Source organism: Sarcophilus harrisii, chromosome 2 (assembly GCF_902635505.1).
Source record: "Sarcophilus harrisii chromosome 2, mSarHar1.11, whole genome shotgun sequence".
In the NCBI taxonomy this organism is placed as follows: domain Eukaryota; kingdom Metazoa; phylum Chordata; class Mammalia; order Dasyuromorphia; family Dasyuridae; genus Sarcophilus; species Sarcophilus harrisii.
In genome coordinates this window covers 150814968-150842450 of record NC_045427.1, presented here as the reverse complement: position 1 = coordinate 150842450, position 27483 = coordinate 150814968, and the positions used below count along the sequence as shown (strand labels likewise).

Genomic DNA, 27483 nt, shown 5'->3' with positions numbered 1-27483 from the left:
TTGAGTTATTGTCAGTGTTACTTGAAAGATCATAGAGCAGAGATGAGTTATCTTAAGTCAAGAGAAGAATAAATTTGAACTGGTTTTTAAAAGAAGAGAATGTAATCTTCAAACTATGTCAGTGAGTTACTGAATTACTAAAAAAATTTTCTAACTATTATTCAAGGCGTGGCTAGTGATAATTTGGAAAAGAAAATAGTGATCACAAAGAACTAGCCTAATTATCAAAAACAGATCATGCTACACTGATCTTATTTTCTTTTTTGACAGTTATTAATAATTGGAGATATATTTTATTTAGCGAAGTATTTGGTGAAATATCTTACATTATTATGGAAAAAAATGGAGTGTTGTGGGCTAGATGATAGCACAATTAGATAATGTTTGGAATTAGTTGGGTGGTCAAACACAGAATAGTAATAAATGGTTTCAGTTTCATGTCACTTTGGGAGGTTTTCATTTATCAATGGTGTGTCCTTGGTCTGTATGCTATTTACATTGTCATTGATTTAAATTAAGAAGGATGTCACTGTTATTAAATTTCCCAGTGACTAATATTTGAGGAATAACTAACATTGGGTGACATAATCTGGATCTAAATTATCTTGATAGGTCAGAAAAGTGGGCTGAATCTAACAAGATAAAATTCAGTAGGGATTATCATAAAATCTTACTTGTATTCAAGAAATAGACTTTTCAAATACAAGATGGCAGAGATCTGGATGGAAAACCTTTCACCTGAAAAAGATAAGGCAATTTAATGATTTGTAAACGGAGTATGGGTCAGTAGTGTGCTATGTTAGCCACAAAAGCTTCTCCATGCTTTGGCTACTTTAAGAGAAAAATAATTTCAGGACTAGGGAAATGGTAATCCTATTGTTCTGTGCCCTATTCAGACTGTATTTGCCATACTGGATTGAGTTCTGAGAATTGCATTTTAGAAAACATATTAACAGGTTGGAAAGTTTACAGAAAAGAAAAAATTTAAAATGATGAAGGAGTCAAGTCCATGCCTTATGAAGATGAGTGGATGAAAAGAATTATATATGTTTAGCTTGAAGAAGAAGAAACTTTGGAGGGATACAATAGCAATCAGTGAAAAGGCTGTGTGTGTGTGTGTGTGTGTTTTTTTTTTTAAACAAAAGTATTAGATCTGTTCTGTAAAGTTTCAGGGGGCAAAAATACAATGGATAAGGAAGATGTAAAATAACTAATTTAGGCTTAAGATCAGTTTAAAAAAAAAAAAAAAGCTTTCTACCAAGTAGTGCTTTGAAAAAGTGGAATGAGCTGTCTTTAGGAGAGTATTTGGCTCTCTGCTCCTCAAAGTCCTCCCTCTTCAAGCAAAAATTGGATGACCACTTGTCAAGTTTGTCATCATGAGCATGCTAGATAACCACTGATAAGCTTTTTAACTATAAAATTCTCTGACTTCTGGGCTATATTTCTAGCAATACAATCTAATTTTATATTAGCTCTTTGGGGCAGTCATTTTACATCATTTGTGCCTACAAGCTTGCAGTCCACTAAAAGCCTTTTTTCGCACATAAATAATAATAACATATAGCATTTATGTGACTTTTTAAGGCTTATTGAGCCACTCGGGCTCTTTTTACTACTGTAACTGGGTCACCCACCCTTCACTATTCCCAATTTAAAAAATCATTCTCTTAGCTGGAAAATACAGCCACCATCATGACCCCCTCTCCAAATTGAGTAGTCCACTTCTTTCCCTGTTAAATTCTACCTGCCCCTCAAGCAGTGAGCCTGTCTGTTTTGTTCTTTATTAATCTAAAAATCAAGACTTTACAATTGTTTCCAGTACTTCTGGAAGCTTTAGCTCATTCTGTATGCCAGCCTTCCTGAAATTCTTCTTACCCAATCTTGCCAGACCTTTGTATTTATTGTTCTGGGTCATGTGCCTTTCAGAGTGAAGTGGAAGAAACAATGAAGTATAAATCAGAAGACTTAGAATCTTATTCATATTCCACCACATAGCCTTGTGTCCCTACTGCAATAAATATAACATTTCTGAACTTCCATTTCCTCCTCTGAAAAGGATCTAATAACACTTATCCTGCCAATCGCAATGATTGAATGATTGTGGCAAGTGAATGAGATTCAACATGTCCAGTGCTTTATACACTATATTATGCTATATAACTGGCAAAGGGTAATGGTAATATTGTGTTGTTTTTATTTGACATTAGAGCGTTCTCTTTGCAAGCACATTAGCCTCTTGCATGTCACTCTTCCTTTTCAGAGTTATTTTTAATTATATTGTTATAATTTCACATTTGAGAATCTCCAATTCTCCTTCAGCTATTTTCCTTTTTACAGAATTGGTTCATGGGACTGTGATTGTAATAATGATAATAATACAGCAGCAGCAGCAGCTTTCATTTCTTTAGCATTCTAAAGTTAACAAAGCATCTTCTTTACAGCAATCATGTGAGGTAGATGGTTTGAAGAGTATTGTCCCCAAGATATAGAGTTTACATAATTTGACCAGGGTTACAGGTGGCTATACCAGGCTCATACTCAAATCTACAGGCTATAAATCTTTTTTTTTTTTTTTTTGGGGGGGGGAGAGGCAAGTGGGGTTAAATGACTTGCCCAGGGTCACACAGATAGCAAGTGTTAAGTGTCTGAGGTTAGATTTGAACTCAGGCCTTCCTGACTTCAGGGCTGATACCCTATCTATTGCACCATCAAGTTGCCCCTTCAGCCTATAAATCTAATGTTCTTTCCACTATACTGTGCTGTCTCTCATGCTTAATTTAAACATAAAATCAGGTAAGTTTTTTTTTCTTAAAATGAAAGAGATTAAAGGTCAGCAAGGGCGTGCAATGGAAAGAGCCATGGAATCAGGAGTACCTGAGTTCAAATCCAACCTCAGATACTAGTTGTATGACTGGGCAAGTTACTTACTTAACTTGCATTTCTGTTTTTGTTTTTGCTTTTGCTTTTTCTCCTGAGGTAATTGGAGTTGGCTGGACAACACAGCTAGCAAGTGGTAAGTTTCTGAGGTCAGATTTGAATCCAGGTTTTCCTAACTTCAGGGCTGGGGCTCTATCCACTGCACCACCTAGCTACCCCTACCTGGATTTCTTTAAAAAAAAAAAAAAAAAAAAGATGAAAAAGAACCTAGTAGTTATGTGGTTATAAGATTTTAAGGCTGGAAGGAAGCTTTAGTTTCAATTCCCACCCTAGACAGAATATCCCCTTATAACGTACTTAACAAGAAGTCATTGAGCCTCTGCTTCAGTGACAGGGTGTTATTGGGGGAGGAGGGAAAGTCATTCTCTTGATTAATAGTCCTAATTATTAGAAATGTCTTCCTTACATAGAGCAAGTGCCCACCTCACTACCAAAGAAAAGGTAAAAAGAAACCTCCTAGTTCTCTTATTTTACAAGTAAGCCAAATCCCAGACAAGACAAGATCACATAGTGAATTAGTGACAGAGCCAAGACTAAAACACAGAGACGTGATGCTGTAATGGAAAGACCATTGGATTTGGAGAAGGACCTGACTTAACTTCTTGGCTCTCTCTACTGTTTTACTCACCTATATAATGTGAGGACTTATAAGTTCTTATTTGTTTTTAAAACTTAAGGCCTGATTCCAGGACCAGTGCTGAAGCTTTGAAGGCCCAAGTGCTATTGGTAGAGAATTTTGACTCATAGCACAGTGACTTTTTTGATCTACCAAGACTCATGTCCTCTATCTGACTGGGTGGTCTGTAGTTTACCACTACAACAGTATTATTTCTGTTTCTCTCGTTTCTTATCTGCCTGCAAATGAAGCTTTTAATCCCAACTTTTCTCTGAACTTTTTTGAATTTGATTTCCTCAGGTCTAGGGTATATATCTGACTATTTCTAGTGTTTTTTTTTTTTTCTTTTTGCTATTTCAAACTTGCTGGGGTGGATGCCCAAGTCCACATTTACATGAACCAGAAAGCCAGGGCCTCGAATCAGTTTGGCCCCATATGTAGTTCAAACAGTTGCTTGATAGACTAATGTTCCATCCCCAAAAATGACCTTAATTATTCCCAACTGATTGTGTTTGCATAGAAGTTTCACCTTGAAGTAGAAATAAGAGGAGTCAGCAACACAAACTGTACACATGTCATCACAGACCAGATGCATTATTGGTTATGTGATCATCCAGCTTTAGCTTATTTGTACCTGGAAATATTGGTTAGTCAACTTGAAGGTGATGGTGCAGTGAAAAGATCACGGAACTGGAAGTCAGAAAACCTGGGTTCTAGTCAATTATTGTGTCAATAATTAGCTTTTTTGATGTTGGACAGGTAAGTTACTCATTATCAGTCTACTTTTCTCATTTTTGAAGTCGGAATATTAGTTTCTGTCTGCCTCACACAGTTATTGTGTGGGCCAATGAAATAGGCAAAATATTGAATTAAAATTTTTTTAACCAGCACTGTATCAAGCCCCAGAATGGTGGGAGGAAACAGAGATGACCTAGTCTCCATTCTGGGGAGTTTCCAATCTAGCAAGAGGTAAGAGATGCGTGTGTGTGTGTGTGTGTGTGTGTGTGTGTGTGTATTATATATGTAATATATATATATATATATATATATATATATATATATATATACACTTTTAGTATGTTATTGTTAACTTACATTTATATATATTCACAAGTAATCATATGTTACAGAGTATAAAGTACCTAAGACAAACAAATGTCCTGAATATTAAGATGAGGAAAGGATCACTTCTGACTGGGTTTATCAAGGAAGGAATCCTAGAAAAGATGACAAAACTATCTTCTCTCATTGGAATATGTATGTCGAATTGCTTTGTCAACTGTAAATAACTATATAAATGTATAATATTGTGATAATGGAAGAATTAAGTTACATAGAATAACTACTTCTTGAATCTATAAATTACTTGCTTTATAACATATTAAGAATAAAATGTTTAATACTAGGCACTTTTTAAAAGAGCCATTTGCCCAATTTGACTTTACAACCACATACCTCATCATAGTATGGATGCCAATCTGTTCAATTTGGTATATATTAGGGATATTACAGAGGGGATTGGCTTCACTAGAATACAGAACTGCATTAAAAAAAAAACTGCACATATGTTTAAATTACCCCATTTCAGTAATAAAAGAAATTAAAATGATTTCATACTATCTGCAGAATGAGTAAATGTATTTCAATATTTTATATACTCAGGATAACAACTAAGATACCACTTTTCATCCCAGTCTCTGGTTATTAGCCAATTACAACTTTGTATCTATCTATCTATATCTACATCTATCTATCTATCTATCCATCTATCCATCTATCTATCTATCTATCCATCTATCTATCTGTCTATCTATCTATATCTATATCTATCTATCTCTATCTCTCTCTCTTTCTCTCTCTCTCTCTCTCTCTCTCTCTCTCTCTCTATATATATATATACTATACACACACACACATACACACACACACACACACACACACACGAGTACTTGCTATCATCTGGATGTAACTAAAGATAGAATATCATTAATTTTCAGAAAACAGATGAACTGGGATTAAAAAAATGCTTCTGTTTTCTGGAGGGTAGGAGATCTCTTAACAGGGAACATGTAAAAATAAATACATAAGTTAGGTTTTAAGTATTTCTTCAATTGTATGATAAGGCCCTATTCTCCAAAATAAAAAAATTAAAAATTTTAAACAAGGACAACAGAAAAGGGAGCCGGGACTGACGGAAGTTGGGAGACATTAAAATAAGTCTTTTAACTCTTACTTGTGGCTACAGCTGCACCAACACAAAGCCACCTTTGAGCTAGATTGTCTATTAAACCCTGGCACCAAGGGGAGTTTTTATGCTGGAGCCCATAATTGATAGATTTTTTTGAGAGTGGTCCTGTGTTTAGCTTTATCAATGTGGTGCTTGAACTGGGCTTTCAGCTGACCTCCAAAAGGAAATAGTAGTTTCAAAAGGAAGAATTTTAACTTTGCCAAGAGCCAGATAATGGTATAACATAGAGAAAAACCAGGTCTTTGTGGTTTGGATATTAAAATACAGTTCTCTTAGCCCCACAACATAGCAGCCTGAAGAAAATAATATATTTGGCTATTTAGAAGGGAGTTAAGATTTGAATTTTTACTTTACTATCTTTCTGTTTACTCAGGAGGGCAAAGTTTCTCCTTCTTTTACTTTTTCTGCACTTCCTTCTATCCTATCCTCCTTTGCCCCCTCATCTCTTTTTTTTTTTTTTTTAAATAAAGTGACTATTTTCATTAAGTAGAATTCCATAGCTATAGCTGTCTTCTAAGAATTTGTCTGGACATTGAGAAAATGTCCCAGAGGTGTAGTGAGCAGGAAACTTCTCCTTGGGTGGAGATGGATTTAATTTAATACACATGCAGATTACTTTCCTCACCAGTTATAATTAAGACAACCTTACCATTTTTCCTGAGCTGTGGAATGTGACTTAGAATACCACTGGCTTGTCATCAATAATTTTTTCCAGACACATTATCATACAATGACTCCATAATGAGGTGAGAATGATTTTATTGCAGCTGTCTTCTCATAATGATTCTCTGGCTTTATAAAAGATAAATTGTGATTTTTTTTATTATTATTAACAATAGTCATTTGCAAGAAGGAATGCTGAATATCTCTTCTCACAGATGTTTACTTGGTTAGAACCTAGGCAAGGAATTGTGAGCAACTACATTTCCTATCTGTGGATTTTTAAAATTTAGGGATCTCAGAAACAATATAAAAGCTATTACATTCTTTTGCCTCCTGTGATCATAGCAGAGGTTTTCATAGCTTAAAGGTGAGTTATGAGGAATAAGAATAAGAATGGTTAATAGTGAGCGGTCCTGTTTTCTTCCCCATTGAAAGGGATTCCTTTCCATTGACTCCCCTGTAGCTTCTCAGACAGATTCTACAGAGACTTAGACAAAATTGGTGAAGTCCCAAGAGCCTGAAGTAATTGCTGCAACAGATTTTTTCTCACTCTTGCTGCTGCCTCTGTGGCCACATTTCATTTTCAGAGCCTTGCTATGCTGTCAACTCTTTTGTACCTTCTAACTGGCCTCCTTTCAGATGATCCTTAAGGACCCATTCTAAGTTCAGACATTTCTGCACACTTCAGAAGTCTACACTCAAATTGGGCCATTGAAATGTATGTCAAAAATAAAAATAATATATGTTTAGTGTCATAGATTCCCTCCCACTCTAAAATTCTTTGATTCTATACTCCATCCAGGACAACCAGCTTATTAAGTGTGACATTTTTCCTCTGGAACCCATTTAACCAAGGAAATGCAATGGGTTCTTTATTTGTACCTTAGCACTCAGTGATTAGGTTTCCTGATTTGCATTTCACTTCTTTAATTTGGAGGCCTTGTACTCTAATATCTTAAAGGTATTTGGACATCCTTCCTTATCTCAATATGGATTTGATCCTGTCAGTTCTTCAATAAACAGATCCCTAAAAGCCACAATTACTCTATTCAGGTATCCACTTAAAACTCAGTCAGTTGTCTTCATGGGAGGACAATAACTTTCTGCTCTACCTCTGATCAGATTCACAACTGAGACTTCAGAATTTGTTTCAACCTTGATTATTATTACTTATACTAGTCCCTCTTTGGCCTAATATTTAAATCTTGGATGTACTTTTTGACTCTTGTTCTTGAGCCTAGAAATAGCAGATATCTGGCTGTGCTCTCTTGTTTAAATCCTCCAATTTTGTATAACCCTGTATACAAGTCTGCATAGATTTCTGGGTTTTCGGCCTTACATAAATGTGACTGATTTTAATAAGACAGTGTTAGAATTCTTACAAGGTGCTAAGTCAGTTATCTAATTTAGCATGGTACTTAACAGTTCTCTAGCTCACTAATGTATTTAGTACTCATTGGAGTTCTACAAGATTCACAAATTAGAGAGGAGTGGAGAAGATTCACAAGTCAGAAGCCCACAATCCCCCTCGTGGAGGAGGAGTCAACCTTTGAATTCATACCTCTAAAAGAGCATATAAAAGGACAAGCTCACTGGGAGCACTCAGGTAGATTAAGAAGCCAGGATTCAGTTGGGCAGAAAGAAGGAAGACAGAGAAGAGGTGGCAGGCTGTCCTGTGGAGAACACTGAAACCAAGATCCGGAAGGCCTCCAGAAAGCTAGCCGAGCCCCAAGTGAAGGAAAGAGAAAATAAAGGATCTAGATTTTAACTCCTGGCTGCATTTGGGGGTGATTATTACTCAGAACTGAAACTAAGGCTTCCTCCAGAAGCCCCTCAAGAAACCTGCTCACAGAGAACATTATTTTTAGAGAACATTACAAGATAGAATTTAATAAAGATAAATATAAAGGCCTATGCTTGCTTAAAAAAAAAAAAAAATTCAGCTGCCCAAGCAGAAAGTGGAAGAAGCATGGTGGGATATTAGTTTTCATGTGAAAAAGTAGACAATGGGAGTGAACATTGTTTTATAATAGAAAAAAAAAAATAAAAGGCTGATGCATTAAAAGAAATGTAGTTTAATTATCATCTCTTTGCAGATGACTTAAAAATCTACCTCAGTCTCTTTTTTTGGGCAGCTAGGTACTTAGTGAATAGATTACCAGAGCTGAAGGTAAGAAAACTCATCTTCCTTGGTTTAAATCTGGCTTCAAACACTTACTAAGATGGGACTCTAGGCAAGTCACTTTATCCTGTTTGCCTCAGTTTCCTCACCTGTAAAAAGAGCTGGAGAAGGAAATGGCAAACTGCTACATTATCTCTGCCAAGAAAACCCCAAATTGGGTTCTGAAGAGACTGACATGACTGACATCTCAAGATCAATGATTCCTAAACAGATTATTTTTTTTTTCCCTAAAACCTACTCTGCTCCCAAAGTAAAGGCTACCACCATCCTTCTAGTCACTCAACTTCCCATATTCAGAGTCTCCTTTGACTCACTCTCCTTATCCTCCTCTCCCCATGTGCACATTTTATGGATTCTATTTCCAGCTTATATTTTCTCCTTTCTCTCTACACACATAGCAACCGCCCTCGTCACCTCTTACTTGTTTTGTTTATTGATTGATTGATTTTTTTTTGTTGTCATAACTTCCTAATTGTCCTACCTGCCTCGAGTCTCCTTCCTCTCTATTCCATCTGCCACATTGCTGCTGTGGTGAATTTCCTGAAGCCCAGGTCTGATTATGACAATTTCCAAAATTCCAGTGACTTTCTGTGATCTCAAGATCAAACACAAATTCCTCTCTTTGACATTTAAAGCCCTTTAAATCTAGTTCTGTGTGCCTTTTCAGCCTTGTAACATTGGGCTTTCACTCACTCTCTCTGCTCCATCTAAATTGACTTCTTACTCTTCTCTCATGAGTCAATAGTTAATAAACATTTATTAAGTACCTGCTGATATGTCAAAGAGTAGGCTAATTGCTGAGGATATAAATACGCAAAATAATGACAATATTTGCCCACAGGATGCTTATAGTCTAAAGAGTAAGACAACTGAAAAACGTGGTTAGGCGCATGGTAAAGAAGTCAAAGAAATGAAAATTATGATTCTCCATCTTGCAATTTCTTGCCTTTGCACTTACTGGAATGCACTTCATCTTCACATTTGCCCCTTAGAATCTTTGTGTTCCTTCTAGAGTCAGCTCAGTATTGCCATCTTTGAAATAAGCCCTTTCTTAATTCCCTCAGATATTAAAACTCTCAACCTGACATTTCTTTGTTGCATACACCGTACATTTAAGTCTATATTTGTATTTTGCTTTTTCTAATAGAATGTAAGGCCTAAAAAAGAAAAGAATGTAATGGTCTTGAAGATAGAGCTCATCTTATTGTCTTTATATCTCTCCCAATGAGAACAGTGCCTGATACCTTCCAGAAACTTGATAGTTGTGAATTGATTAACTGATTGATTGATTTATATCCATCTAGGAGAAGATAAGTAAGGGACTATCTTAGAATAGAACTTTATTTCTGTTCTATTCTGAGACATATCTGACTTTTTAAATCATGTTTCTGTATCTAGTACCTTTTTCTTTTCACCTTCCTTTGGTGTGTAATCTTTTTCCATTAGATTCTAAGTTTCTACTATTTTTATTTTTTCATATTTTTATCCTTAGTATTTAGCACAGTGCCTGGTACATAGCAGGCCTTTAATAAATGTTTATTGATTATTATTATTGATGACTATTCCCTGATAAAAACCCCATCTGGAATATTAAGTTCCATTGGGGGAAGAGGAGGTTGCTATAGATTCTCATGTGATATATTTCTTTAACCCCACATATATTTTATAAGTAGATCAACAGAACTGCAATTTTATTTACTTTTATCATATTTTACCATATCAAACTGGTTTCCATTGTTGGGTAGTTCAGAAAGTATTCTTTGTAATATTCTAATCCCCACAGTGCTCTTAGAGCAGGGAGACAGGACCTTGGTGAGCTCTGCTGGTTAGGTCTTTAGAAATGGTTAGTTTGCACCAGAAAAGAGAAGGTCTCAGTGTCTGTGACTCTGGCTTTTGGCCATACCATTGGTGTTTTGTGAGCTGGGTTCATGCCCTTTTCCCTGGACTGCGGAATTAAGAGTTGAACTTTTATTATATTGTATGGTTAAATTTGCCAGGGATATGATCGACTTTTGGCAGGATGTGCATTTGTTTGTGGTTATGATTCTCCTGACTCCTATTACTACTAGATTTGGTCGTAGTTTGAGAACTGTGTGGCTTGCTAAGTAGCTCTTTCTTACGGCAGCTGGTTAGAGTAGCCAGCCACAGGGGGCCATGCCATCCTCACAGCAGTGAACTATATTGATGTCCTCCCTACCCCTCTCTGCCAAGAACAAAGTACATTGAACACTGGGAAGAGACCCAATGATCAACATCAGTGTATTTTATAGATGTCTCTTCAGAAACTTATGAGAAAATATTTGGTACCTAAATAAAAAATGACATGCTTTCATGTTTCATTTTGCTTTTAGGGTATTTGGAAGATTCCTTCTAAGGTAAGCATGGCTTTTCCTGTTTCTTTTAGAATGTCAGCTGTTTGTTGTATCGTTATAAGGACCAAATTTGTTTCCAACAAAGGGTTGAGAAAATGTACTTTCTTCTTTGAAGAGATGAGGAATTGTGATCATTAAATGTTGCATATGTTCACAAACTTGGTTGATAGAGTACTTGGATTTAAAAAATTATGTTTTAAGAGATAACTTGTTGGGTAGAGAAGAGAATATGTATTAAAAATGAAGGTAGTGTAAAAATTAAAGGCCAATAACTTTTCAAAAGAATATCAGTTCTCTAATAATTAAGAATTATTTAATTAATATAATTAATTATTTAATTAATGGAATTAATAATTAAGACTGAGCAATTTGCCATCCATATTAGGTATGATAGGCTCATAACTGGAGTCTTTAAGCTGCTTACCTGGTATGTGTTAGGCCTGGGAGACTGTGCTTGGTCACTAGACTCCTACTAACTACCAGAAGTAGTTATTTTCTTTTTCCTTTTTTCTTTCCTTCTTCTTTCCTTCTTTCTTTTTGGGGGTTAAATGACTTGCCCAGGGTCACACATAGGAAGCGTTAAGTGTCTGTGTTCAAATTTGAACTTGGGTTCTCCTGACTTCAGGACTGGTGCTGTATCCACTGTGCCATCTAGCTGCCCCCAGAAGTAGTTATTTTCTAGAATCAATGCACTTTAGGGCTTTATTGTCTGATATTCCAGCATCATCTTCACTGGAACCTTGGACACTCCACTGGGATGTTGGGCTCTGGCAGGTAAACCTTTGCCTCAGATTTCCCTGGGATCTCTATGTCATTTCCCATCTTCTTCACATCATGATATTGCAGGAGTGCCCAATCCCTTTTCACCTCCCCTTTAGATCTTATTATTTACCAGTAGAGTGTAAGCTCCTTGAGGTCAGTAACTATCTTGCTTGTTTCTCTCTGCATTCCTAGGCCTAGGACAATGCCTGATTAAGTATTTAACAAATACTTTATCTATTCTTTTTATACAAGAGGAAAGTAGAATCCACAGCCGTTCCTGGAAAAAAGAAAGAGCACTGGCCTAGAAGTCAGGGAACTTATGTTTTCTTCACAACTCAGCGCATTTACATTCACAACTTCAGTCTTTCAGTCTATTAGATTATAAATTTATTATGATTAGAGACTGCCTCTTAATATATTGTGTACACTCCAGTGCCATGTATAGTCAGTCAACAAACATTTATTAAGCATTTACTATATGCCAGGTGTGTTTCAGTGTTGAATAATTTAAAGAAAGACAAGAACATGGCCTTGCACATCAAAATTCTTTTTTTTAGCTCCAACTTTATATAGATTCTGTGAAATTCAAAGTGAGTAAGTAAATAATAAGATAAAGTATTAGTCTTCTTTGGGAGATCCGATATGAAGGAAATAATGCACATAAACTGATAGAATGGAAGTAGAAAGACATTCAGTGTAGAGTAAGTACACACACAAAAAAACACAAAAAGAGGCTGTTCACTACTTCAAAATCTGAAGGAACAAAAGAGGGGAAAAGATAGATAGCATTTCCTTTAAGGGCAGCAGTTTTACTCACGATATTTCTACTCAGAAATTGAAACCAAATTTTTTGTTAGCTTTTAGATTTATTTGTTTTTAAAGAGAAGTAGTTTGAAGGGCGGGAAAGGGCCTTATAATTCCAGTGTCATTCAGTATTCTAAATCAAGACATACTCTCAAGTTCTTCCAGTGAAATTCTCGGTTATATCTCTCAAATATGGAGCTTATGTCTGTCTCTGAAAAAGAGCCTGATTAATTTTATTCACAATCATTACCAGAATATTAATCACTGGGCAAGGGAACTCTTTTGGCTACACTAACTTGTGAAAGCCATCAATGGAAGCTTGGAAGAGTTGAAATCTGCAGATGGAAGGTGTATGCACGCAGATGAAGTCACAGCTCTTTCAAGGTATTGAACTATATAAATATTAGAATATAAAAGATTTTAAAGAAGAGACAGTCTAATAAAGCAAGAGGTGCTTCAGTCTTAATAAATGGATTTAAATCCTACTTCAGTAACCTACTATCAAGTGACTGCAAATCTATCTATAATAAAAGAGTTTAATTAGAAGACCTCCAAAAAATGTTTTGTTTTGTTTTTTTAAACTTCAAATATATAATCTCAACCATGGGGTTCTTTGAGGGTGAGAGTATGAATAAAAAGGAAGATGAAGTAATAAATGGATTTTTTCAGCCCTCTTCTGGATGGCAGTTCCACAGTCCATCTGAAAATGCCATCAAGTTGGATGAGACAGGCTGCTATATAAGCTTTGTGTGCTATTTTCTGGCCAGCAGGAGAGAGGCATCAGCAACCCTGCTATTTAGCTGTATACATATGTGAAAGTCATTAGTATTTGTGTGTTTTAAACTCTTGGTAGACCTTGGTAAGTGAAAAGCTGAACTAAGTTATATCACAGAAATATAATACTCATTCTGGCTTTAGAATATTTGCTGAATGGAGATATTTCCCCTGTACGTAGACTGTATTTGTGTAATGGGATATTTGTGCAATGTGGCTTTTCTATGGTTTCCTCACTATCCATATAAATTGAAGGAAATATTTCTGTTGGGTCAGTATTCCTGAAATACAGTGCCACAAACCCTGCCTTACATAACCTAGTCTGCTAGACACTCAGGAAAAAAAACAGGAAGTTGGTACATATACACATTGAAAAGATTAACTTAGGATATTTTTTAAAATAACATCAGACAGACTAAATTAAATAATAATCTTTTAGCCCCAGAGTTTAACTTGGGGGAAAAGTACTTTTCATCTCAAATTTAATGTGCTGATCTATTTTTTACTTAATTAAACTCAACAAATAAGTATTGATTGATCTTACAACTTTACTAGGTAGTAGCAGGGATTTTAAAAAATTTAAGCCTGCTACTAGATAAAAAGAAGGGCCTGAAGTCTTGTCCCAATCTGTCACTACTAGTGTAATCTTGGGCAGTGATAAAAATTAATATGTAGAAATACCATGGAGGTAAGTATATTAATATATTTTTCCCCATTTTTAAACTTGACGATCCCAAGAAATAAAATGATTTACCCACAATCATATGGCTAGTTAGTATTTGAAGAAGGCAAGATAGTATTATAAGTAGAAAGAACTTGACTATAGTCAGAAGCCAGTGTTCAAATTCCTCTTTAAAGGCTTATTATCCATGTGACTTGGAGCAAGTAACCATCCTTTGGCTTTATTTTCCTCATCTGTGAAATGAGAAGATTGGACTTGATGGATTCTGAGAGCCTTTCAGCTTAAGAGTTATAATTCTGTGAACTCGCGTTTTCTTAATTTCAAGTAGAACATCAAGTAGAATCACATCTTCCTTCTTCTGCTGGCCTCAGATGCCTCAACTGTGAAATGAATTATTTGGATTGGAAAATTTTTGTGATTTAAATAAACCTTTGGTAGACTTTGGTGAGTGAAAAGCTGAACTAAATTATATCGCAGAAACCTAAATATTTCTAAAATTTCACTTTGCCATTCTTTGTTCCCATGAGATATTATAACTTCCATGGTATTGTGACCAGGTCTATAGTCTTAGGTCACAAGGATTTAAATGTTATTTGCACTCCAATCTGAGTCCAGCTAGCAAAGCAGGGATGAAGAAAGAACTGCCCTTAGTTTAAGGTACTGTTCCTTCAAGATTTGGTCAATGACCTGGGTCATAGCACTGCTGAAAAGTAATAAATGCTCACAACAGGATATGTTTGAGTCCAATAAATACAAAGTAGTATAAGAATTTAGAGAGAAGGGATTAGATAAACAGAGAAGATGGGGAAAGGAATACATGACAGGAGAAAGAGGTTGGGTATATGTGTAGTGATGAAAATAAGCTTGTAGTATTTGGAATACTATCTAGTTTTGAACAGAAGATTCCTACTAGGAATAGTGGGAAAATTAGGTTATAAAGTTAGATTGGGGCCAGATTATAGAGGATCTTGAATTTTTAATTTTTGCTATAGGCACTGGTCAAAGCTATGATTATTGGGTTTTTTTAATTGTCATTGACATCACACCTCTGAAATCACAGTTGGTCATTACATTCATCAGAGTCTTTAAATCATTCAACTGTTACAAATTGTTCTCTTGGTCTGCTTACTTTCCTCTACATCAGATTATAGAGGTCTTTCAGGTTTCTCTGAACCCAGCTCCTTTGTCATTTCTTATAGCACAGTAGTATTTCTTTATATCCTTATGTCATCATTTGTTTTATCTATTCTCCAGCTGAGGGATATTCCCTTAGTTTTTAGTTCTTTGTTACTACCCAGAAAGGAGTTACTAGAAATGAAAATATGTATATATGTATACCCCTATCAATAGATTTGAAAGCTTGTATCTATGTTGTATCTATTTGGATGGAGCTCATCTCAGTATATAGTGTAAGGAATCTGACTAAATTTAATTTCTGCTCATTCCTGCTGTTCAGTTTTTCTAGCAGTTTTTGTCCGATAGTAAATACTGACTTTTGTATCTGGAGTCTTTGGGTTTATCGAACACCAGGCTACTACATTCATTTGCTACTACATATTATGAACCTATCTTTTCCACTCACTGACTTCTATTTTTAAACAAGCCAGTATTTTAACCAGTGCCAAATTATTTTGAGGATTACTAATTTGTAGAATAGTTTGTATTCTGGTACTTCTAGGCTCTATTTTTTAGATGGTTTTTCCCCCTTTCTTTGAAATTTGTGCTCTTGTGTTTCTCTTGGTTATTAATTACTTTTTACTAGTTCTATAAAGAAATGCTTTGGTATTTTGATGTTATGTGTTGGAATAAATAAATTAATTTCTGTAATGTTGCCATTTTTATTATATTTACTCAGCTTATCCTAGGATTTAAATTTTATACAAAGATTAGTATAATTTTGATATGCCAGATGGTTTGCAGAAGAGAGAGCAAGTTAAGACTGGGAAAGCAGTAATAGGCTTTTGTGCTATCTGCATACAGCAGGGATTGAGAAATGGCCATAAGGATGAATGAATATGAGAATCTATGGAGTTTGTGCTACACAAGAGATGTGGGACAAAAGGTAAGCCTAAGTGATTGAGAGAATAGTAGTGCTGTTAGCAAATATAGCTAAGTCTGAATAAAAAGTTATTTCAGGGATGAAGATGGGTTTCCATTTAGATATTTTAAATTTGGTGTGACATCTGTGATATAAAGAAGACATTTAAAATAGTTCCTCTTGTTCTTTTAGAGTTGTGAAAGATGATTCTTTAAAAGGTGTCACTTAACCAAACTTAGGCAAAACTGAAAAGGAAAGATAAAAGTTGGAGAGACAGGCTGTTTGAATTGAATGTAAAACAAAGAGAAGCACAAACAATATATTTTAATAAAGCCATTAAATACACACTAATTGAAAAATATTGTTAGACATTGATTAACGAAACCTTAAGTAAGAAATCTCTAGAAATAGACATTCTACTGAAAATGCAAGATGTAAAAAAAAAAAAAAAAGAAAAAAAAGAAAAATGATTTGAACAAGGAAAAAGTACCCAAAACTGGAGAGAACTTGGTGCTTCACCTAGGCGATGACTTACACTAAATTGAAAGGAAAGCAAGGATTCTGAGAGGCAGAGATAAGGGAGGAATGCTGCTGCCTATTGGACATTTAGTATTAGATGTCCTTTAAGGGCCATCTCCAGTCATCTCAATTTCTATCTTGCCATCAGATCCAGATGACTCTGGAGGAGAAAGTAAGGCTAGTGACTTTGCCCTCCCTCACTTAAATACAACTCATTTAGACATGGCATTACCTTCCCGATGTCATGGTCCCCTTCAAGAAGGAAAGACAAACAATAACTGGATGTCCTTTAGACATCTAATTCCATATGTATAAAATAAAACTTAATATATTCCACCCTCCCTCAAACCCTTCCCTCTTAATTATTATTGTCAGGTTAAGCTCATTGCCTCTAATTTCATCAACATACAGCTAACTGAAACTTGATACCATCTCCCTCAGCTTCCTCTCTCTATTTAGAGGACTGGACAATGATTTATCAAACTTCTCCCAAAGCTTTTCTTTATAAAGGGAAGAAACTGGAGTTTTTATCTCCTCCAGTTTGAATCTGCTACTCTGCCTGGTTTCAGTTCCACAGAACAAGATGCCCCTGGTTACCTCCTGGTCTTCTCCCTCTTTTCTTCCTCCTTTGGTGTGGTTTCCTCCCTCACTCCACCACCCTTATTAGATTATAAATTTCTTGAAGATATGCATTATCTTTATTAATTTGTAGCTCCAGTATTTAGCATAGTACCTGGCACATAGTGCACTTAGTAAATGTTTATTAAATTGGGTTGTCCAAGAAACCATTGTCTTCTCAGCCATCCAGACATTGCAACTCTCATATCTTCCATTCTTCACTTTCAGTCAGGTCATGTACCTAGTTGCCAGATGTTGTCTTTTTGATCTTTATATCATGGTCTTCACTCACACAGCCATTAGTTTAATTCAGATTCTTAACACCTCTCACCTAGATCATTGTAATACCTTGCTAATTATTCCCCTTTATATTAATCTCTCTCCATCCTATCTTTCAAACAGTTGCCAAAGTGATTTTCCTAAAGCATAAACCTTACCATGCCTTCTTCCCACTGTAAACTCCAGTGGCTCCCTATTACTTCCTATTATCTATAGATAATATTACCTGCTTGGCAATTAAAGTTCTTCACAACCTAACTCCATCTAACCTTTCCAGTCTTTTCACACTTGATTTCCTTTCACATTCCCCATGAGCCAAACAAATGGGACTATTGCTGCTCCTCCCCTAGGACTTCATCTCATTTTTCTATACCTCAGCAGTGTAAGGCTCTGAATTCTCATTTCTGACTCAGAATCCCTGCTTCCATCCAGACATAGCTGAAAAATCACTTTGAGAGAGAGAGAGAGAGAGAGAGAGAGAGAGAGAGAAGAAGAAGAAGAAGAAGAAGAAGAAGGAGGAGGAGGAGGAGGAGGAGGAGGAGGAGGAGGAGGAGGAGGAGGAGTAGTTGTTGTTGTTGTTGTTGTTGTTGTTGTTGTTGTTGTTGTTGTTGTTGTTGTTGTTGTTGTTACTACTATAGCCTTCTTCTCCAAGGCTACTTTCTATTCTTTTTGTATCTTGTATGTAAGAATGTATTTATCTATCTTCTCTGTTAGAATGTCTGCTTATTGAAGACAGGGAATTCTTTTTTTCTTTTTTCATATCACCAGAACCTCGCATAATATCTGGCACATAGTAGGGATTTAATAAATAATAAATACTTCATTAAAATAAATAAATTTAATTTATACAGTTAACTGACTGACAGCCTTTGAGAAGGCACAGAGGTAATCAACTTGGCTAGAATCTAGAGTTCAGAAAGAGAAGTGTGTATGAAAATTGTGAGGACAAATGGGGTAACTGCTTTGAAGACTTTAAAATACTATCTATCTAAATGTAAATTATTTTTATGCCTAGCCTCTTGAGTCTATCCCTATCTTGCAGCCTCCCCCAAATTAGTTGCAGCTGGACAGCTCCCACAGGCCCTTGGCAGTGTTACTTACTCTAAAGAAATGGCTATCTCTAAGTGGTTCTAGACAAAGCCTTCCTTTCATTTCTCCATAAATTTTTTATGTCTTCTGGTTTTGTTTATGTAATGAGGATGTCATCATAGATGTCATTCATTTCCTCTAATAGTGTCCAAAAAAGTGTGAGGACAGGGAACATTCATATTCATCTTTTTATTCTCCACTGTGTTTAATACCCTATTTTGTATATAATAGATACTCAATAACTGTTGAATATTTAGTCAATTTTGAGTGAGTGGGGGAAGGGGAGAAGGACCTTAACAGGTATTTTCTGCCCACATATCCCAAACTGTCCTTCACACTGTAACTTTTGCTTAATCCTTATTATGTTATTCTTCTCCTGCTCAGAATCTTCCAAAGGCTATTTTTGGCATTCTGTCAAGTTCTACGGGAATTCAAATTCCTTCATAGAGTAAGTACTCTCCTCACCTCTCCCCACCCACCTTCCAGACTTTTCTTTTAAATTTCTTCTCATTAATTCTAAAAAGATGGGATTTTAATGATAATCTAGTTCAATTCCCTTATTCTACAGATAGGGAAACTAAGGTTCTAAAAGCACAAGTCTTTTTTCTTGCTAAGACAATAATGAGTTGCAGAGCTGAGATTCGAATTCGGGCACCCTGACTCCAAAACCATCTCTTAATCTACTGATGTTCTCATAATTCTTCATATAAATCCTATACTTTCATAAGTCTATGACTTAGCTTATATTCTTCCCTTTTCCCCTAAAATTTCCTTTCTCCTACCTCTTACTATATTAAGGTCATCCTTTTAAACCTAGCTAAAAAGCCACTATGTCCAAGAAGCTATCCCTGGTATTTATAGTTAGCAATAGCCTTTACTTCTTCATATCCCACAAAGCCTTCTGATTACAGCTTTGTGCTTTGGCTGGATTGTTTGTCCTGTTATGTTGGATTGTTCTTTACTATCAGTATTTGTTTCTGTCATCCTCTCAATCTCTCAAATCATTGAAGTCAGGGATCTTATTTCATCAAAATTGCATATTTCTCCCTGCACCTAATCTAGGGTAAGTACTCAATAAGTGCTCATTAAAATGAATTAATTATCATAATTAAAAAGTTATAACAGATAGAAAGGGGGAAAAGGATTTATGAAAAATATATTAGGATCATAGATTTAAAGCTGGAAAAGAACTAAGAAAGATCTTTTCCATAAGAAAATTCAATTGTAGAGAAGTTGCCCAAGATTTCACAAGTAATAAATGACAGAGCTGAGTTTTGAACCTTATTCCTCTGATGCTCAATGCAACAATCCTTCTACCATGCAAAACTACACTGCCTACTAAAAAGAATCCAGTAATATATTAGATGTGAGAAACGAAGAAGAAACAAGAGTACAAAATGACTCATCCTAAAAGCTAGAATAATTTAGAGATTGGTGATATTATTAATAGGAATAAGGAAGTTGGAAGAGGAAGCTAGTTTATAAGGCATTTTAAAAAAAGAGAGATAGATTAGAATTTGAGATGTTTTAATGAATAAGTCCTAAAATTTCCTCCCCAGAATTGCATGGATATAAATTTTTGAGCTATGAAAAGTGGGAAGAGACAAAAACTCTAATTACAGGATCAAATACAAAAATCCTATGACTTTAAAACCTCCTTTACAATCTGTCCCCTTTCTACTGTTCCAGTGTTCTTCCATTTACTCTTATCTGTGTACACTGCAATCCAGCAACATTGTCCTTCTTAAGTCTAAATTTCTACTCTGCCTTTTCACCAGTTGTTCCCTTGCTTAGACAATAGCAGAGATAAAAAGAACAAGTCAGGATTTTTTGAGAATGGGGGAGACATGGGTATATTTGTAGGCAGTAGAGAAGGAGCCAATAAATGGAGAGAGGTTGAACATAAGTGACAGAGTAGGGATGAAAGAAGGGACAATCTGTTGGAAGAGATGGGGATCACTCCACTAGTACACTAAATGTTCTGGTTGGTGGATTATAATAATTTACAGTAAAACAGCATTTCATTTTTTTAATTGTCTAACCCCAAGGCCTTAGGTTGATTGGTTAACCAAAAGAAAAACTTTTAAAAGGGACTGGGTTATGGTAAGGGGATGGGAACAATTACAGTTTTAGATTCTGCAGTCCTTATTCTAAGTAAAACCAATGGACATAGAAATTTGGTCTTAGAGAATATGTGCCATTCTTCATGTATGTCTTCCACCTCTCCAGGAAATTGAGGAAGGTATATTTTCTACAGGGCCAGGAATGGTATAACTATACAGTATGCTCACATTACTATGGAATATTGTTTTCCTATTCTCCCTCCTTTGTTCAGACCTTTATAATATGACTATAGCAGTAGATTATGAAGTGATGAGGATCTGTAGCAGAGTAGCAACAGTGTCAAGGACATGTGCAAGAGATATAAAGGGAGAATTGACAGGATTGTCAAGAGATTAAATATGGGATTAAATAATAAGGAGTCAAGAATCATACAATATAAGCCTTGGGTAATGGGAGGATGGAAGTACATTTGATAATAGTCATATGAAGGGAGAGATTTGGGGAAAAGGTTGTATGCCTGGATGACTTGGATTGTTGTATGCTGTACCATAATTATCAGTATAGGCATACTTTGGAAATTTATGTAGGTTCATTCCAAACCATTTCAATAAAGTAAATATTGCAATAAAATAAATTTTGCAAGAAAGTAAGTTTCCTGGTGCATATAAAAGTTATGTTTTATACTATGCTGAGTCTATTATGCATGAAATTATATTGTGTCTTTTTAAAAAATGTACATTAAAATTGCTTTATTGCTAAAAACTGCTCTCATTTGAGCCTTCAGTGGATCATATTCTTATGAATGGGAGAGTGTTTTACCTCGTGTTTGATGGCTGCTAACTGATCAGAGTGGTGGTTACAGAAAGCTGTGGCAATTTCTTAAAATAAGGCAACAGTGACATTTGTCACTATTATTGACTGTTCCTTTGACTTGAACACTTAGAGGCCATTGTGTTAATTGGCCTAATTTCAACATTGTTGTGTCTCAGAGAATAAGTAAGTGTGATGACCACTTTAGTACCTTGGATACTTTAGAATCAGCCAGAGTCAGGATAAGCAAAAGCCCTTGGTCTTTATTCTTGGTCTTTAGGAGTAGAAGTGAACAGGATGGATGCAGGACCTTCCTTCTCCTCCTCTACCGCCAAAGGTTACTCTGGCTTGTCTTACTCCACCCCCTAATCCCTCCCACAATTCTCTGTATATACCAAAAGGTTGAACCAGCATAGAATAGTGGGAAGGGCCATTTTCCAAGCATAAGCTAATAGAGGATTGTCCAATTGGTAATTAGCCTTAAGTGCTCTGTTGTCCCATCTCAGTGTATCTGCTCAATTTCAGCCCATTACATTTCCTGCTTTCTTTTGTTTTAGAACACAGGTGGTCACTCCATTCCTGACTTCCCAGGAAAAGAGGTGAAAGCATTAAAAAGATGATCATGCCCCCTCTGACTTCTCAGGAAAGGAGATGAAAAGCACCAAAGGGGAGTGGGGATTGCTAGCGGGTTTCTGGGCTGAAGGGTCTTATTAGAAACAGGTATGCACAAACCCATCAGCATGGGGGGTATTACACAAGCACATAGCAATAATGCAGAGGCTATTAGGGATGACTCTTCCCACAGTCAATGCAGGCTCGATGTGGTGTAACAAACATGAATTATACATGCAAGTAGTGATATAACAAACAATATAAATCAAGATGGTATTCCAGAAGTCCTAGAAGGAGGGTATATTAACAACAGTCACACATACACCTTCTTCAGCAGCCAAGAAATAGTCCAAAACCAATCTATTGTCCCTTGCTTCATGTGCCAGGAAATCCCCACAAGTTTTTGAAATCCTGCAACAGTCTTTTTATGTGTTAGGGAATCCAATGATTCCTGCAGATTTTGAAGTCCTGCAACAGTCTTATCATTTCTCAGAAAATCCAATGATTCCTGAGGATTTTCAAGTCCTACAACAATCTTATCATGTCTCAGAGAATCCAATGATTCCTGAGGATTTTCAAGTCCTACAACAGTCTTATCATGTCTCAGAGAGTCCAATGATTCCTGAGGATTTTCAAGTCCTACAACAATTTTTTCATGTCTCAGGGATTCCAATGATTCCCAAGGGTTTTGAAGTCCTCCAGCAATTTTATCTTGTCTCAGAGAATCCAATGATTCCCGAGGGTTTTGAAGTCCAACAATTTTTGACATCCATGAGTCAAATGCCATAACTGCCCATGCTCTTTCCTTGGTGGGCACAGTCAGTGACAGAATCACCCGATGTTTCTTGGGTCTTCTCCTTTGTTTCAAGGGTATATTCTGTCTCTCTCCGATGGACAAGGCGAATATGGCTCGTTGGTGACCATCTGATTTCTTTTCCACCTGTATAGATACAAGCAAACCCTCTTCCCCAAGCACTTAACCTATCTGGTCCCTTCCATTCACCACTTTCTGGGTCTCTCCACATCACCTGGCGATTATCTAAAGATAGTGGACCTGCTCGCACTGGACACTGCCCTTCTGGTGGGTTATAAAACCTGTCTGACGGAGCCAGTGCATCTTTGTCAAAAATCAAGAAGTTAATAGTATAAAGGGCTAGATTTAGAAGTTCTCTAGGGTTACCCGTGGCTTCTCCTTTCTTTTGTTTTTGAAAGAGCATCTTAATGTCTCTGTTTCTCCTCTCTATTATTGTCTGTCCTTGAGGATTAACGGGTATGCCAGTGGTGTGTAAAATCTTATGCTGTGCACAAAAGTGTACAAAATGTTTAGAAGTATATGAGATCCATTGTCTGTTTTTATGGCTTGTGGCACACCCATAATTGCAAATGCTTTGATGAGAAATTCAGTGACCACTCAGGCTGTCTCTTTTGCTGCTGGTATTGCAAAAGTGAATCCTGAAAAGGTGTCTACTCCAACATGGGTAAAAGACAGATGATCAAAAGATATATAATGGGTCACATCGATTTGCCAGATTTCATTGGGTCTCACACCACGAGGGTTCTTCCCTGGAGGCAGTGTAGGAGTGTGGAAAGGAAGGTAAGCTGTACAGGCTTTTACTATGCTCCTCTTTTGTTATCCCAAATTGTAAATGTAAAGCTCGAGCAGCCTGATGATATTTAGAATGAGATGCTTCTTGGAATAAAGGAGTACTGGCAAACATAGTTAGAAGGCTCTCTGCCTTTGAATTACCATCAAAAATAGGACCTGGAAGTCTACTATGTGAGTGGACATGCAAGATATAAATCTTACCTGGATGCTTTCTCACTTGCTCTTAAAAAAGCTGATATATATTAGAGGCTGCAAATTTTATTTGGGTTGTGGCAATTCTTTGTACCACACCTACTGAATAGGCCAAATCAGATATTATATTTATATCTCCTGGATAATAAGTAAGAGCTAGAATGATCGCATACAATTCATTCTGCTGAGTGGACTGAAAAGGAGTTCTGACTACTCTCTTTATAGTTAAGTCACAAGAGTATACAGCACAAATATTATGTTTAGATGCATCTGTAAAGATAGTTGGTCCTTTTAGAGAAACTTTAGAAACCTTCTCTTCAAGAATCCATCGCCAATTATGTAATAGCTGGGTTATCTTTAATGGAGACCCATGTATAAAATTTGGAGCCATGGCCAATAAAATTTGCCACTCTGGGATGGTCTCACAGCACACATTAAATTGTGTATTGGTATAAAAGGTGTATATCTTGTCAGGTCTTATCCCAGATAGTTGTACTGCTCATGTAATGGCCTTTAATAAAATTCCAGCCACAAGCACTGGGTAAGGAGTAAGGCTTTGTTCTGGTTATGCCGGGAGGTTCACCCACTCTATCACCCTGTCTCCTTGATGAAGGACTGCTGTGGGTGTCTCTTGTGTAGTAAAAACTGATATTTCCAAAGGTTTTTGAGTGCCTCTTTCAACCACATTGGATAAAGCCAGTTCAACTTCTCTCAAAGCCTCCTGAGCTTCTTTTGTAAGTTGGCATGGTGAGTTTAAAGCACTGTCTCCCCTTAAAATGTCATATAACAGTTGTAACTGATAGGTAGTCAAGCCTAACACTGGTCAATCCATTGGATATCTACTATCAATTTCTGAAAGTCATTTAAGGTGATTAGCTTCTTTGTTCTTAAGAACTTCCTTTACCACCACCTTCACCTTTCACTTAACTCCCCATGCCCTCCAGTGATATCGCTTTTAATTCTTCTTTGTCCTCCTCATTTTCCTCACACTTCCTCATCTGGCTGTTCTGAAAACTTTTCTTTTTTCTATAACTTGCAGGATTCTTTAAGGCCAATTATGTTATGTTGTCTATATAAAATGTTTCCTTGGAAATTGAATCAGGACTTTTATCATTGTAGTATTCACATAGTTGATCTCCTATCAGCTTCCAATTATTTGTCCCTGTATCTTCTTTCTTTAAGAACCAAGGGGACATGCGTTCTAATGTACCAAAAGTATAGCGATCTGCAACCAATTAAACCTTGTCCCTTGACCAATTTCAGTATGCTTTCTGTAGCGCCCTCTTGGGGTGGGATTGGGGAAGACTCTTTTCCTAACATCTGCCCCATTTCAGCCAGAAAAGGTTACTAGTTTAGCCCTTAACAAAGTAAGTTCCCTGTTTGTCTATTAAAATACGCACCCAATTTCCTGGTCACCTGGGACTTCTTCAGTGAAATTAGGGTCCTTGGTTCACATGTTGAGCACTAAATGTGAGGTCCGTGTTAGCTCCTTGGATGCTTAGAATCAGCCAGAGTCAGGATAAGCAAAAGTCCTTGGTCTTTAGGGGTAGAAGTGAACAGGTTGGAAGCAGAATCTCCACAACCTTCCTTTTCCACCTCCACCTCCCAAGTGACTCTGGCTTGTCTTACTCCACCCCCTAATCCTTCCAACAGTTCTCTGTATACACCAAAAAATAAAGCCAGCACAGAATAATGGGAAGGGCCATTTTCTAAGCATATGCAATAGAGGATTGGCCAATCAGTAGTTAGCCTTAAGTTCTCAGTGCATCAACTCAGAGTTTCAGCCCTTTACAGGTAAGCTTAAGGAGAGAGAGAGAGTGAGAGTGAGAGCGAAAGAGAGAATGTGAAGGGGGGGAGGGAGGAAAGGGAGAAGGAGGAAAGGAGAGAGACAGACAGAAGATAGAGGCAGAGATGATAAAGATAGAGAGAGATGGGGAAGGGACAGTTGATGGAGCAATCAAAAGACACACCAAATTTTTGATCAAGTTCATTGATATGATCACAGTTCTTAGCACCCTAAAACAATTGCAATAGTAACATCAAAGATCTTCAATCACAGATCACCATAACAGATATAATAATAATAAAAAAGTTTGAAATATTTTTTTAATAATTATAACTTTTTATTGACAAAACCCATGCCAGGGCGGTCCACTTTTTATGCCAAAAGTGCAAGCAGTTTACATTCATTTCCCAATGTTCTTTCTTTGGGTGTAGCTGCTTCTGTCCATCGTTGATCAATTGAAACTGAGTTAGATCTTCTCTTTGTCAAAGAAATCCACTTCCATCAGAATACATCCTCATACAGTATCGTTGTTGAAGTGTATAATGATCTCCTGGTTCTGCTCATTTCACTTAGCATCAGTTCATGTAAGTCTCTTCAAGCCTCTCTGTATTCATCCTGCTGGTCATTTCTTACAGAACAATAATATTCCATAACATTCATATACCACAATTTATCCAACCATTCTCCAATTGATGGGCATCCATTCATTTTCCAGTTTCTGGCCAGTACAAACAGGGCTACCACAAACATTTTTGGCATAAAGAATGAGATTATAAGTTTGAAATATTATAAGTATTACCAAGATGTGACAGAGACATAATGTGAGTGTACACTGTTGGGAAAATGGCTCTGTTAGACTTGCTTGGCACAGGTTTGCTACAACATTCAATTTGCAAAAAATGCAATATCTGCCAAGCTTAGTAATGAAGCACAATATAACAAGATATTCCTGTAGTAGTTACAGGAAAGATAGGAGGGGATGAGTTCAGCTTTGAATATGATGAGTTTAATATGTCTCTAGGCATCCAGTTCAAAATATCTGATAGACAGTTGAAGAGGTTAGATAGGAGAGAAATTAGAACTAGATAACTGAGAATCATCTGCACAAAAATGATAATTGAATCGGTGGGAGCTGATGAAATCACCGTGACATACTAGAGAAAGAGAAGAGAAGAGGGCCTAAGAGAGATTATATAATTCCAATTAATTGAGTCCTCACTAGAGCAAGGCAACATTTTTTACCTTCCCAATTGATTCAATTAATTGGAATTATATAACTTAAATTTGTTGAGGATTCAATCTACATGGTTTCTCAAGGAATAGAGAAAGTGAATGGGTCAGCTAGGTGACACAGTAGATACAGAGTGCTGACTGTTGAGTTCAGATCAAACTTTAGATATGAGGTATGACCTTGGGCAAGTCACTTAACCCTATTTGCTTTTGTTTCCTTATCTGTGAAATGAGTTGGAGAAGGAAATGGCAAACTGTGGTGATTTTCCCAGAGGCAGCCTTAGTCTCAGTTGAAATAAATAATTACTCCAAAATCCAGCCAGCTGGTAAAAATCCAAACGTTTATTTCTCCTTCCAAAATAGCCCGGTTAGTTCAGAGAGCTATCTCTCTGCTTGAGCTCTTGCAGCTTTGTCTTGGCTTCTGCCTCTGCTTTCTTCAGCCTCCAGCTCAACTCCGACTCATGGCTTCTCAATCTCCAATTGAGGTGAGTACCTCCCTGTATCTCCCAGAGTGTTCTATTTATGCTACTTCTCCGAGAGTGGGATTGTGGGATATCTCCCATCATGCTCTCTGGCCCTAAGGAAGGTGTGAATTCAGAT

General features: G+C 36.5%; 1 protein-coding gene across 6 annotated transcripts in view; it reads left to right on the top strand.

Annotated features, from left to right (window-relative positions):
- RIN2 (Ras and Rab interactor 2) overlaps positions 1-27483 on the top strand; it is a 214610-nt gene that overhangs the window by 82473 nt on the left and 104654 nt on the right. For 2 of the 6 annotated variants that reach the window (XM_023494867.2, XM_031951052.1), the window contains one exon: positions 10998-11021. The exons of the other annotated variants lie outside the window; for them this stretch is intronic. The gene's annotated coding sequence lies outside the window, so the exon portion shown is untranslated. The remainder of the gene's footprint in view (positions 1-10997; positions 11022-27483) is intronic. 6 annotated transcript variants of the gene reach the window in all.